This window comes from Trichomycterus rosablanca, chromosome 4 (genome assembly GCF_030014385.1).
Source record: "Trichomycterus rosablanca isolate fTriRos1 chromosome 4, fTriRos1.hap1, whole genome shotgun sequence".
Lineage (NCBI taxonomy): Eukaryota > Metazoa > Chordata > Actinopteri > Siluriformes > Trichomycteridae > Trichomycterus > Trichomycterus rosablanca.
Genome location: NC_085991.1, coordinates 11,286,958 through 11,302,208, shown reverse-complemented (window position 1 = coordinate 11,302,208; position 15,251 = coordinate 11,286,958). Strand labels below are relative to the sequence as shown.

The window sequence follows — 15,251 nt, the reverse complement described above, 5'->3', positions numbered from 1 at the left end:
CCTACGCGTGCAGAGCACAATGGATTAGCAGTCCATCACCCCACCATTACCTTTTTATGGGAAAAGTAATTAATTAATATCCCTTCTTTATGGTTAGAAAAGTGATTTCTTAAGGGAATAATTAATTTTTTTGATGTGCAATAGTTTTTGCCTAAATAGACAGTATGGGGAGCTCTTGTCAGTTTCATCAACTGGCGAGGTTAATGCCTAAACAGCGCTTAGGGTGAGCTCTCGCGGGTTTTCCTCACAACTCGCAATACAGCAGTGAGAAAACATCACATTTAAGTCTTCTCATTTATTCTCTCCCCTTTTCAGGTATGATACTGTATTAAACACAATTTATACCATGAAAGTGTAAATCTGAACAGTTTAAGAACTTACTGGTGTGGTTATGTGGGTTTTTCTCTGTGTGATAAACATACTAAAAACATCATTATTATCACTGGTTAGTGAAGCATGCAGTTTAGCATTAGCATAAAGCGCTTCTGAGGTCTGCATAGTAGAAGCTGTGGTAGAGTGTGGTGCCTGTTTAAGTAAATACATGCTTATATATTTTACCTTTTGGTTAAAGTAGTGACCTATACTGTGTGATAATTACTGTTTGGTAAATTGTGATTTATAATACTGAGAAACGCAACTCTTAATACAGCAGTGAGAAAACATCACGTTTTAGTCTTTTATTTTCTACCCTTTCCATGAGTACAACACTGACGCCAGCATCAGTCACTTCTTTCCACTTTGACAAGACCTGCATTGTTGGATCTGAAGTACCAAGAACCATACACAAGGAGTTAGAAAGACAAAATAGGCACAAGGTAACGGAGCCAGCCAGGAGTCGAACCTACAATCTTCTGATCCGTAGTCAGATGCGTTATCCATTGCGCCACTGGCCTCTGAGGGATTGCACTTGTGACTTTCCTGAAGCTCCGGCCTCATTTCTGTCTTTTGACCAAGGAGAGAATAGAAAACATTGAAGCACAGCATACAAAAACACCCTGCCGTGACCCGGATTCAAACCGGGGTTGCTGCGGCCACAACGCAGAGTACTAACCACTATACGATAACGGCATTCCAACCGTTAGCCACGTCCAGCTCACGTCCACTGCTTCCTGATAGACTGCAGTCATAGTTCCAACAGAACAAGCCTCTTGAGCTACAGCAACATGGCACAGGTGAACTAATAGGCAAAGTTTTGCTCGAGTCCTATCATAAAGACGAATTCCCATACCGGGAGTCAAACCCGGGCCGCCTGGGTGAAAACCAGGAATCCTGATCACTAGACTATATGGGAAACTGAAGAGCTCGCCATCGGCTGACACCAGCATCAGTCACTTCGACAAGACCTGCATTGTTGGATCTCAGGTACCGAGAACCATACACAAGGAGTTAGAAAGACAAAAGAGGCACAAGGTAACCGAGCCAGCCAGGAGTCGAACCTAGAATCTTCTGATCCGTAGTCAGACGCGTTATCCATTGCGCCACTGGCCCCTGTGGGACTGAGCTTGTGACTTTCCTGAAGCTCAGGCCTCATTTCTGTCTTTTGACCAATGAGAGAATGGAAAACTTTGAAGCGCAGCATACAAAAAGACCCTGCCGTGACCCGGATTTGAACCGGGCCACCTGGGTGAAAACCAGGAATCCTGACCGCTAGACCATATGGAAAACTAAAGGGCTCGCTATCAGCTGACGCCAGCATCAGTCACTTCTCTCCACTTTGACAAGACTTGCATTGTTGGATCTGAGGTACCGAGAACCATACACAAGAGATATCTTGCGTCTATCAATTTCTAAGAAATTTTTTTTGTTGATATGCTACATGTCCACCTTCCCATTGGAAAAACTTGCCCTTGATCCAATATGGCGGCCTTCAAGATGGCGGGCCATGTTCCGGACATAGCCTAAAAGATAGGCCCCCTCACCCATTACTTGCTGGGGTATTCAGATATGTCATTTTCCCTTTCGTTTCTGAAATAAAAGAGTGTCCTAAGACTTTTGACTCACCCTGTACATATTTTACAGTAGGTACAGTGCTGTTGGGATTATATGGTAAGCCTTCTTTTTTTCCTTCTAAATGCTTGTGTGCAGATTTTTGACGTGTCTTTCAGTGCACTTTTTGCAAGTGTCTTTGGCTTATTGCTTACCATGATAAATACTTCACTTATTATTAACCAAATGTACTAACAGTTATGTGCCGGTAGTGCAATACATTAAATACATAATAATACATAAATCAAGAGTTTAAGTTAATGTTTACATCAAATATAAAAAGACAGCAGTTCTGTAAGAATAAACATATTACATATAATATTTGCATGTTATACAGTACAAATAGATGGTAGGTTTTGTTCCACACAGATGTAATGAGTGTAAGTGTGCACATGATGGCTCCATCTACATGTTACTAAACCCTGTAACAGGGCTGTACTGCTGGAAAAGGAAGTTAAAGAGAGGAAATGGTTTAATTATGCATAAGATATGATAGCAGGTGTTGAGCTACATTATTCTGCAGTTCAGTCATGGCATTGTTTGGATTTCTGTGTCTTCTTTCCATTGTTTTAGGTGAGAAGTAACATCACATAACACATGAGAACCTTTATCCAAAGCTTAAATAGAAGTTACAATGTATCCGCTGCTAGATTCTTCTAAGTTATTTTTTTCTTACACTTATATCTTTCAATAAATAAACATTGTTCTTTCTCTGTACACAGGTTATAACAGCGCACAGGAAATTAATTCAGTTTCAACCACTAAAACTGTCTTGGAGAGAGACTCTGTTACTTTATCCTGCAATTACAAAGGATCTGGTACAAATTACCTGCAGTGGTATCGTCAGTTCTCCACATTCAGACCAGAGTTCATTATTCTGGTTAGTAATCTTGATAAAGAAGCTGCAATTTCTGGGTTTTCTGTAAAGATAAATGAAGATAAAAATCGAGTGCATCTGAACATCTTCTCTGCTGCAGTATCAGATTCTGCTCTCTACTACTGTGCTCTGCAGCCCACAGTGACAGGAAATCATAACATACTGTACAAAAACCAAACACCTAAGTTATATATTTTAGTTGCTTTAAATAAAATATGTATATTTTGTGTAGTATTAATTGGATTAAAATAATGATCGATTAATTAATTATATAATTAATAGCCTTTATTACGGAGCACCACCAGCGATTTTAGATTTAAAGGTTGACCGCTGGAAACCTAAGTTTTAAAATATCATACGTAAACAAGTCTCTTTTCTCTGATTGTGAGTTCTTTAAAATGGATTATTTCTCGCCTCAAAGCAATTAAAAACACTGTGCCAAGTTGCATACAATGATAATGTTTATTAAACGAACAATAACACTACGAATACAATGCTTACTACCTAAATGGCCTAAGATTCATGCATACATTGTTAGATAAACCATTATGTAAAATTAGGTTGAGATTTACGATGGGATGGTGGAAGGAAACCCTTCTAAGATCTAATTAAAGAGTATACGGAAATAGTGGAACGAATAAAATAATTGTAGTGAAACCCAACCTTTTAACCAGAGCACGGAACGTGTTACCTGGAGGCCTCAGCCGTAGGAGGTAGAAGAGGAATACACAGGCCGGGGATCACCTCGCGGTTGTCTTTGTAGATTGCATTTCGGTCTTTAGCCGGTAGAACGGTTGCGGTTCTCAGCGTCTCTTCACCGAAGAATCTCGAACACACACGCGTACAGAAGGTGTCCTGTATGGCCAAATGATGTTTCTTCTTTCGTCTCTCTACAGGTCCGAATTCTCCGGTCATCACGTGTGGTGCTATTCCATTAAAAAGTTGGCTTCCTACACGCAGTCAAATAAGGACTTTGTTTGTCCAAACGCGAACTTTGTTTAACCCAAACTTGCGAATGCTAATGGTTAGCAGGCATGCTACCATGTGTTCCTTTTTTTAGAAGGTCTTGTGGCCTTCTCCAACAAAATGGAACCTACTTCATTTTACTGGATCTTTCAGAACTCCTCTGAGCTCTAACTCCACTCCTGAAGAAGTTTTTTTCCTTTAGAACTCTTTGCCCTTCTTTGAGAAGTTTAAAAACCCAAGGCGAGCCTTTGTGAAGAGTTAAGGGAACAGAACAGAGTTATCTAAGGCAGAGCCAATCAGTTTAAACTTGTCTTTGAGGTCATGTGGCGACAGGTCTCCTCCCACCATGAATTTTAAACTACTGACAACCAGCAGGTGGCGCTAAAATACAACAATACATGAGTTTGATTAAGTTGGTTCACAAATTAAGTCTTGTAAGAGTTAGATCTTTGTGGAAGTTCTTCTAAATCAACTCTTAATAGTACCTAAAATTATAAAAGAAAATCTTAAGTCATTTATGGATTATGCCAGTACCACATACAAAAATCACACATATTGAATCAAAGCATACAGCATGGGTCTTCACATCCTTAACACTTGTATGAGGTCCATGAAGAGTAAATAAAACAAACGAAGCCACACGTCACTTGTATCATAACACATACAAATTTGTCAAAGTAATTGTTAAAAGGTCCTTTGGTTAGAATGAACTTATTTTAGTTCATTTTCCATATTGTCCCAGTCTCTGGATTCCTGTGTGTGTGTGTGTGTGTGTATGTAGACACACAGTCTCTGGGGGTCATAAAAGTGGATTAGGGGTAGCCAGTGTGTGGGGGTCAAAGCAGGTTTCTATCTTTTACGATGCCGTTCCCTGAACGGAATCCGCATTTTCCAGGTCTTTAGCATCCTTAAATGTAAACAATTGGCTGGTCTTTGCCGGCGCCAAAGCTCAACTTAATGTCCAGATCGTGTGGAGTCCACAAATTACCTTGGCAACTTTAGAGCCCTTAACCAGTCATAAAGATCCCCTGGGGATTAACATATGTGTGTCAAAAAGGCCTTCTAACGAAGGGTAGGAGTGGGGAAAAGCGTTTTAGGGTTCCCTCTGGGGTTGTAAACTCGGAGACATTCCAACGGGGGAAAGTCATAAACAGTCTTTGGAGATAAACCGTCTTTGCGGTTAAACACAGATGTGGCATGGAGTTTACAGAATTAATATTTGATTCCGCCATAATCTTCTCAGCATGTTTCGCTACATTTGGTAGCACTTCACATTACAGAAATCCTCTGTTCGAAACTCGGTGTTGCCTCCGGTCGGCTGGGCGCCATCTAGCGGGCATAATTGGCAGTGCCTGCAGCAGATACTAATTGGCAACCGTATCTGCAGGGTGGGGGCCGGACTATGTGTGGGTGGGTGGGACTTCATACGCTGTGTACGGACCCTGATTGGCGGAAGAAAGAGGAGGGCTGTACACGTGTCGGAAGAGGCGTGTACAGTGACGTGCTCTCCTCGGATGCAATCTGGTATCTCTCAGCAGCGGAAGACAAAATTGAATGCGCTAAATAGGGAGGAAAATGGGGAGAAAATGCATGAAAAGAAAAGCATCGAAAGTCTAAATCTAAAGTGTAAATTATTTACTTTATAAAAATATTATACCTTAATATGCACCTCATTTTAAATAAAGTTTGCGATTCAACCACTTCAACTGTCAAGGCACATTTGAATGGACCCGATATAAAAACAAGTGTTTTTGTTTCCTAAAGTGCGGTTTACCACATGAATATAGACATATACTAAGACCGGATTCAGAATCAAACAACACCGCGTTTTGCTGACACTGATTAAAAGAAAACGGTGTTGGTGTAAGCTTCTAACTCCCGCCTAAAAAACGGAAATCCAATCATGCATTGCAGTTTCTTGTATTTACAGTAAATTTACAGCAAGTTTATCTTTGCAGTCCTTATTTTTATTTTAGTTTCAGACCTCCAAGTGACACTTTCTTGTATTATGTCAAATAAATCAAGCCTTATTTTTTGGACAACATTCTGTTGTGGACCTTGGAGGTGGAGGTGGAGAGTCAGACATAGCTGCTCAACCACCATAGTGGTTAACAACTGGACAGGAAATAATCACTACAACAAGCAAGCAGTAGTACAACAATAAATGAATGAAATACTATTTCATAATAAACTAACTAAATAAAGCCACTAAACTTTGTACAAGCAAATGAAAAAAATGTACAAATGTACAAAGCTGTACTGTAAACCTACATTTTAAATTAACCAATAATTTCAAAACAAATACATCCCTAATCATCAGCAGTTAAATTAGATAAAGGAAGCACATTGCACCCTAGTGGGGACATCTTAAGAAAAGAGTCTGAAAAAAGGCTTGCCGTAGCAGAGTTTATAGGCCGATAAAGACAACTTGTAGCTCTGGTGCCGGTGGCTTGCATTGGCATTGTGATATTAAAAAATACTGATTTATGATCAGAAAACCCAACATCCTCGATTACAGTATCATCAATAGAAAAACCATAAGATAAAACAAGATCAAGAGTATGACCGAGACTATGAGTGGGACCACTGATTGATTGTACAAGGTTAAAAGATTCTATTAGGTGCATAAATTCACTGACCGTAGGTTTGTTTGGGCAACAGACATGAATATTAAAATCCCCCAGAATTAAATTTCTGTCTGCAGTAGGTATAATCCAAGCCAAAAAGTTAGAAAATTCATTGATAAAATTACCAACCACTTTAGGTGGACTATATATAAGAGCACAAATAAGAGGATTACTACAATCCAGTTTTATAAGCTGCACTTCAAAACTAGTAAAATGTTCGACTGAAAGAGCTTCACATTTAAATCGGTTATTAAAAACCACAGCCACACCCGCTCCTCTTCCAGTGGCTCTTGGACAGCTTAAAAAAGAACAGTCCGGAGGGCACAGTTCCAGTAGAGGGCTAAATTCATCCACACTGAGCCATGTCTCAGTTAGAAATATAAAATCCAACTGATGATTTAAGAAGAAATCTTTCAGGATAAAAGTTTTGTTTGTGAGCGATCTCACATTGGCCAGTGCCATTTTCATCGGGGTGTACACAGCGGCCGAGCTCGGTTCCGGGCCGAGTTCTCGTAGGTTTGCGAGTACCGCTCCCTCTCTTCTACGGCGAAGTGGGCGTACCCGGTCAGGCCAGCTGAGCGCCGATATGTCAGGCTGAACACACCTGAGATAAACAGGTTTAAATTCCAGTGTGTAGTGGTGGACAAAATCAGGTGCAAAGTTAGTAGATCGGGATCTTGCTGAATCCCTGATCTGTGTCCTAATCTTAAGCCAGACTCCGCTGTGTTTTCCGTGCCTCCTGCGGCACCTTCCCCGCCGGCACCAAGGCAAACACGGGACACACACAGGGGACAAGGCAATAAACTCAGGATGTAAATTCTCTTGTTGACAGTTCTGTAAATCCATAAGCGTGGAACATATTCTGATAAGAGTTTGACGGTCATACACCAAACGAGTGGATGCATCACAGACGGAAACACAGACCAACAATACCACCATATACACAACAGGTAGGTGACACTGACGGCTAGCCAGCCACACCGGCACCATCTTGCGTACACACTTGCATACTTTAAGAGGACATCTTTTGCAGGGACGTCCATGCAGCCAGTCTGTAGTCCTAACCTTCCCAATATCAAATGTGCAGATAATGAACATCCTGTGCTGTTATACACCTTCAGAAGTGTCTGCAGGAAGAATGAGACAAAATCGTTTAAGGACCACTGAGCTAAAACACTGATTGTTTATTAGATAAACAGACTTTTGATACAAGAAGCAGCAAGTGATAAAATGTAAACATGACAATAGCTCCCTCCTCTGATAACAGGTTTTTGTACAGTATAGCTGGATTTCCTGTCACTGTGGGCTGCAGGGCGCAGTAGTACAGTATGGTTGTAAATAAGTCATAAGCAATAAGGCACGTAGATGCATCCAAAAATATTACCAGTCATATTCATCACAGTTTATTACTAATTCCCAAGTTTTAAAGACTATTAGGGTTTTTTTTTTTATCCGACAACAGTTATCAAAGCGTATTTTACCAAAACATACATTACCCAAACATCATTAATACCACAATAATAACACACTAAAACCTAAAATGTATAAATACTAAATACTATTATTAAATACTACAGAAACAAACATGAGTAATGTTCTGTGGCCATGAAGGAGAGCTTCATTATGATGTACTGTACACCGATCAGACATAACATTACGACCACCTTCCTAATATTGTGTTGGTCCCCCTTTTGCTGCCAAAACAGCCCTGACCCGTTGAGGCATGGACTCCACCAGACCCCTGAAGGTGTGCTGTGGTATCTGGCACCAGGATGTTAGCAGCAGATCCTTTAACTCCTGTAAGTTGTGAGGTGGGGCCTCCATGGATCTGACTTGTTTGTTCAGCACATCCCACAGATGCTCGATTGGATTGAGATCTGGGGAATTTGGAGGCCAAGTCAACACCTCAAACTCGTTGTTGTGCTCCTCAAACCGTTCCTGAATCATTTTTGCTTTGTGGCAGGGTACAATATCCTGCTGAAAGAGGCCACAGCCATCAGGGAATACCGTTTCCATGAAAGGGTGAACATGGTCTGCAACAATGCTTAGGTAGGTGGTACATGTCAAAGTAACATCCACAAGGATGGCAGGACCCAAGGTTTCCCAGCAGAACATTGCCCAAGGCATCACACTGCCTCTGTAGGCTTGCCTTCCCATAGTGCATCCTGGTGCCATGTGTTCCCCAGGTAAGCGACGCACCCGGCCATCCACATGATGTAAAAGAAAACGTGATTCATCAAACCAGGCCACCTTCTTTCATTGCTCCGTGCTGCCTCATACACAACAAACTGTGATGCGCTGTGTATTCTGACACCTTTCTATCAGAACCAAAATTAACATCTTCAGCAGTTTGAGCTACAGTAGCTTGTCTGTTGCATCAGACTACACAGGCCAGCCTTCGCTCCCCATGTGCACGCCCATGACCACCGGTTTACCACTGTTCCTTCTCACTTTTGATAGATACTGACCACTGCAGACCGGGAACACCCCACAAGAGCTGTCGTTTTGGAGATGCTCTGACCCAGTCGTCTAGCCATCACAATTTGGCCCTTGTCAAACTCGCTCAGATACTTACACTTGCCCATTTTTCCTGCTTCTAACACATCAACTTTGAGGATAAAATGTTCACTTGCTGCCTAATACGTATATAGAGAGAGACGGTCGGAGTTAACTTGTTTGTGATGTCACGTGTTTCGTGAATTTCAGTTCTTAATCTGAAATTTGTTCATATGTTAAGTTGGAAAAGAGCGTTCGTAACCCGAAATGTTCGTATGGTAAACCGTTCATAACTCAAGGGTCCACTGTACTGTAGTAATTCACTTAAAGCACTTTCAACACATTATACGAAGATTTACTTAACCCTTAAGAGATCCTAGGGACATTTTGTGCCTTTTTTTTTTTTTTTTTTTTAAACATTTTGGCTGTGTTGAATAAATACAGCTCATATTTGCCAAAGGATATTCAATTCCTTAAATTAGCCTAAAATGGCTAAGCTACACAAAAACTGACACATTTGTTCCTAAGGACAAAAAATGTCCCATTGAAAACTATTGAAAACGCAATTTTTTAACCCACCTTTATCTGAACATAAACTAATGCTTTCGTTTAGGTTAAGATTTCATTTTGAACTGCTAGCTTTCAACTTTTAATTTATATATTTTTCTTACAGTTGGCACTACTTTTTCCCTTTTAAAGCATGCAGCAAAATTTCACGATGTTTCTCAATGTTCGATAATGGTGTGTGTGTGTGTGTAAAAAAATAAATAATAAGTGTCTTGAAAAGTGTGTATCACTATTGATGTTGGATAACGGTGTGTGTGTGTCCAACTTCATAAATCTTTTCTCTTTGAAGACCACACTCTGCATTATAAACTAATTCAATAACAAAAACGATGAGTAGAAAGAACCAAAACAAAATAGGTTCGACCGGTGTTTACAGGTCAAAAAATAAATCAACCCTTAGCCTCTGGCAATCCAACTGAAGTCAACCAGGGGATGAGGGTGGTCCTGGAGATGACAGATGGGCTCCAGGGACACATCATTACCTGTGACAATTTTCCACCTCCTTCACACTGGCAGAGGAGCTGCTCAGAAGGCTCACAAATTACCGACACAAGCCTGAGCTTCCCCTCAATTGCTTCAGGCAAAAGCGCTCTTCTCCTCCACCTTTGCTTTTACGAAGACCCACACACTGGTCTCTTACTTCCCTTGACGGGGCAGGAATGTGCTGCTCCTAAGCACGAAACACCGTACAAGGTGGGAGGAATGCCCCACACATCAAAAAGAGGGGGTGTTTTCCCCGCTCATCAGCTGCTGCAGGGATAGGTGCAGATATGCAGGGTGCTGCTGCAGGCCCCTCTCTCATTCATAAATATAAGGGCAGGAGGCAGTTCGACTTCTGCACAGACAGAAAGAGAAGAGTTTGGAGCACCCGCTGTACACTTGGAATATTCACATGCAAGGACCACATTCTGTCCATTTGCAGCCTCGGCGCCACCTGAACTAGACTTTCACACTCAGACATACTCTCTGTATGTCTGTCTGTCTGTCTGTCTCTCTCGCCCTCTTTGTCTGTCCCCCTTTCCCTTACTTGCTCTCTCTCTCTCTCTCGCTCTCTCTTTTGCCCTCTCCCCCTTTTTGATTAAAAAAGATATATTTTTACAGCGGTTTTTGGCAAGCGGCAATTTTTTGTCCTTAGGACCACGAGTGTGAGTTTTTCTTTAAATCTGACACTGCAAAAAAAATAAAAATGCACCAAAATCATTGTTGCTGCCAATCATTGACCCACCTCAGGGCCTAATAATAATAAGAATTAAATGCTCCTTGAAATGTATTTTATGGAAATTATTTTTGGTTTTTTTTCTATGAAAAACAGTGGTGCTATGTAAACAAACTGGCATGTAAAGGGTTAAAAAATCCAAAAATATCATTAATATTTGGTATGTATGTTTCAGGCAGAAGTAGATGTAAAAGTTTGACTCATTTAAAGTGGAAAAAAATATGAATGTATGATGTTTTTACAGCAGTTTTTGGGAAGTGGCCATTTTTTGTCCTTAGGACCACTAGTGTGAGTTTTTCTTTAAATCTGATATTGCAAAAAAAATTTAAATGCATTAAAATCAATGTTGCTGCCAATCATTGACCCACCTCAGGGCCTAATAACAATGAGAATCAAATGCTCCTTGAAATGTTTTTTATGAAAATTATTTTAGTTTTTTGTTTTTTTCGATAAAAAAAAACAGTGGTGCTATGCAAACAAACTGGCCTGTAAAGGGTTAAAAATTCCAAAAAATATTAATGTATGATGTTTTTACAGCAGTTTTTGGGAAGTGGCCATTTTTTGTCCTTAGGGACAAAGGCGTCAGAATATTAAAGGATCTCTTAAGGGTTAAGTGTTTTTTACATAAAGTGACTTATTGGTACAACCCAGGAAAAAATGTACTGTGAAATTTCATAGTAAAACTGTGAAATATTTTACAGTTCTACTATGAACTTTTGATGGTAATTTGGCCACTTCATGGTTCTACTGTGAACTTTCATCTACTATGAACTTTTGATGGTAATTTGGCCACTTCATGGTTCTACTGTGAACTTTCATAGTAATCTAGTTGACAGTTCTACTATGAACTTTTACAGTAAAACCATGAATTATTTCACAGTTTTACTATAAAAAAGTTCATAGTAAAAACTGAATTATTTTACAGTTCTACTATGAATTGATGGTAATTTGGCCACTTCATGGTTCTACTGTGAACTTTTATAGTAATCTAGTTGACAGTTCTACTATGAACTTTCACAGTAAAACACTGAATTATTTCACAGTTCTACTATAAACAATTTCATAGTAAAACTGAATTATTTTACAGTTCTACTATGAATTGATGGTAATTTGGCCACTTCATGGTTCTACTGTGAAATTTCATAGTAATCTAGTTGACAGTTCTACTATGAACTTTCACAGTAAAACACTGAATTATTTCACAGTTCTACTATAAACAATTTCATAGTAAAACTGTAAACCTGATTGATTATTTTACTGTGAAGTTTAACAGTTCCACTGTAAACTTAGTAAACAATTTTACTCTGAACTTCACAGTTTACTTTGATTGTAATTACTGTACTTTGACATTATACAATACAATACAATGTATAGATCTCACAACTCCATTTATTAAGCAATGGTATAATTTCAAACACAGGCACAAAAACAACTGGTAAGGATTCCTTCTAAATGGTAAACTGATAACACATTTACCAACTTGGCATTCTATATTGTAATGTTAAATGTACAATAATAATAGTAATATAGAAAATAATAGTAATAAATTGTATTTGTTATATAATAAAATAATTATATTACACTTAATAATTTATTTTACGATGGTAATTATACAATAATATATTTTTATTATACAGTAATATATACAATTAGATAACTGAATAATGTATTGTGGTATAAATCTATATATAAACTCTATACATATATAATGAAAAAATCTAATTTATAATCATTCACTATGCATTTAATTATGGCAGTATTGGGTGCTTGGATGTGTCCTATGTCTTTGTGTGTGTGTGGGGCATGAATTGTGACATGAATTACACCTCTTGTTTTCCTAGCTTGTCCACATTGTTGAATTTGCTGGTGAAGTACACTTTCTGGACCTCCTTCATGGGGAAAATCTGTTCGGCCACCTTTAAAAATGCAAAAATAAATAAATTAATAAAATAAATAATCAAACATTTGCCGCCATCACCTCTAAGCTACAGGGACCCTAAAATATTTGATCAGCAATGCATTACATCTGATGTATCATAAGACATATACTTGATGAGCGTATCAATATATAAATGCAGACATATGTTTATACATGTTCAAAAGATTGATTGATCTTAAGCAGAAGTTAAAGTGACAGACAAAGTACAGTGTATTTCATTTTTTCAATATAATCTGTTGTTTGAGTGCTCAATATATGACGAGATATAATAACTTTGTGATCTTACAATTAATTCTTATGGTGCAAAAAATATTTATTGCTGAAAAACATGACTTACCTTCATCTGCACTAATGCACTGACGCAGACAGATCTTTTTTTAATTTCATTATTTTAGTAGCCCAGACTACCTTAAGATGGATCGGCATGGCCCATCTGATTCACTAGTTACTAGAAAAAGAATCAAACAATTAATCAGCAGCTATGCAATCAGTGCACAGTTTAGCATTTACCCCGTAGTAACACACCCAACAGAAGTTGAAAACAGTCAGGGCTTTAAGCATATATAGATGGGCAGGCGGGCACAAAGGTGGATGAATGGATGGATGAAAAGACATTGTCAGCACCAAAACTGTAAAGAAGTGAGTTGTTTTACATGTTTTTACACAAATATATTTTAAACACAATCTATTTTTAAAAAATCAACTAGCACTTACTTTAAGTTTCCCAGATCCAGGCAATGTTCTCTTTTACAGCATAGTCCTAGAATGAAATGATTTAGAATATGTAGTTATCTGAGTTATCTACAAAAAACAGCAACATTCTGTGGATGTGGTTGTAAAGCAATGTACTGAATATCAAACTTGCTGCTATTATCATGAACTAGAATATGGAAAACCCATCCTTATGTGCTGATGTGAATGTAGGCAGATACTGTTATCTACAATACCCGGGTCTTCTCTGTTGGACACTGAGACTCTCTCAACCACAGCAGCCCTCCTTGACATGTGACCATTTTCCTGAAATATAAATACTGTTTTTAATTTCATATTTAAAATATGTAGTTAACAGAATGCTAAAGTAGCTTAAACACAGTGGCACGAATGCAGGGTTTTCCCTGGGTTGTTGGTGGGCTTACTATTTTAAGAGCAACTTGCAGGTTAACGTCCACATTTAATTAATGTAGAGATATGCGTATAAATAAGACATAAAAGGTGAATTGTCTCGTAGGAAGTATTAAAAGCATTTACAAACTTGTCTATGTTCATTTCTTAGTAATATTATCTGTACACTTAAAATCATACAAAGTGATAGGTTTATTATAGTGCAGTTCAGCACTAACAACACTATAAACTAAGTAAGTGCACCAGTCTTAACGCGTTGCAAGTATTACTAGGCATTTAAAAAGTGCACAATCAACTACCGTCAGATAACAGACTGTTAATGCTAATGGTTTAGCTAACGTCCCAAGTAACTAATTTGAAGACATAGAATCCTGAGACCTGTGTTATTTTCGGCTTTCTAATATGGCCACTTATTTTTAATAACATTTCAGGCACAGTAAAGATATTATTGTTTATTATTATAAACGGTTTAAGTTTTTGACTTACCATAGAGCTTCAGGAGTTTAGCATGTTAGCAGGGCACCGCTTTACCAACGTCTTTTTTATCCATTTCTCACTTTCCAGATAACAGTTTAGCCGTTGACGAGATTACCGTCGTCAGATTCTTGTCCTTTAATAAGCTCTGACTCAATAACACATGTGGCAGGAACTTTATCTTTAAGCAGATACACAGCGCGTACTTTAACAGACTCGTTTGTGAGAATTAAATCACTGAAACTGACTCTACATTTGTATTTCGCGCGGTTCACCTGACGCGAAGCTCGAGACGCTTGGTTGAGATAACAGTCTCAAATCAAGTGCGCATGTACGCATGCCCAGATGTCCAGACTGACATGATGTCTGTAGAAGAGAGGTTTGCGCAGAATAGGCTTAATAAAAGGTTATAAAGTCATCTGTCTGATGTAATATTGATGTAATGTAATATTTGTCCTGTCTGCATGAGGTTATTTGTATTTTTGTAATATTATAAATATGTAAATATGTGCTGTATTCTTTTTTTATTGGAATATTGTTAATCATCTAGTTTTTTAGATGTAAATAATGTCTTTTTGACACGTTTTTCATGTCATGTAATTAACTTACCCCCCCCCCACACACACACACACACATACACTTACACCCTATATTCACATACCTCCTTTAAATAATATATAAATATTATATACATTATTATTATCTTGATATTTGTATCTTGTCATTTACCTATATGACATAGTTAAACTGTAAATTATTGTAAACATCAAACATTAGAAGAGGTGACTATGAACTATTCTTAGTTGAACTTTAAACTGTAAGTTGACTGAATTTCACAATTCAACAATATCATGTTTACAGTTAAACTGTACACTTTACAGTCAATATTATTAAACACTGAAAAGGTTACCATGAACTTCATGGTAACATAAGAGTTCACAGTTGTACTCATGGTCAAACTGTAAAAGTGACAGTAGAACT

General features: G+C 38.4%; 2 non-coding genes across 2 annotated transcripts; both read right to left on the bottom strand.

The window, feature by feature from the left end:
* Positions 1 to 1,219: 1,219 nt before the first annotated feature.
* On the bottom strand, positions 1,220 to 1,291 carry trnae-uuc (transfer RNA glutamic acid (anticodon UUC)). Its single transcript has one exon. It is a non-coding gene; the product is annotated as a tRNA-Glu (tRNA).
* A 124-nt stretch (positions 1,292 to 1,415) lies between these two features.
* Positions 1,416 to 1,488, bottom strand: trnar-acg (transfer RNA arginine (anticodon ACG)). Its single transcript has one exon. It is a non-coding gene; the product is annotated as a tRNA-Arg (tRNA).
* Positions 1,489 to 15,251: the final 13,763 nt, after the last annotated feature.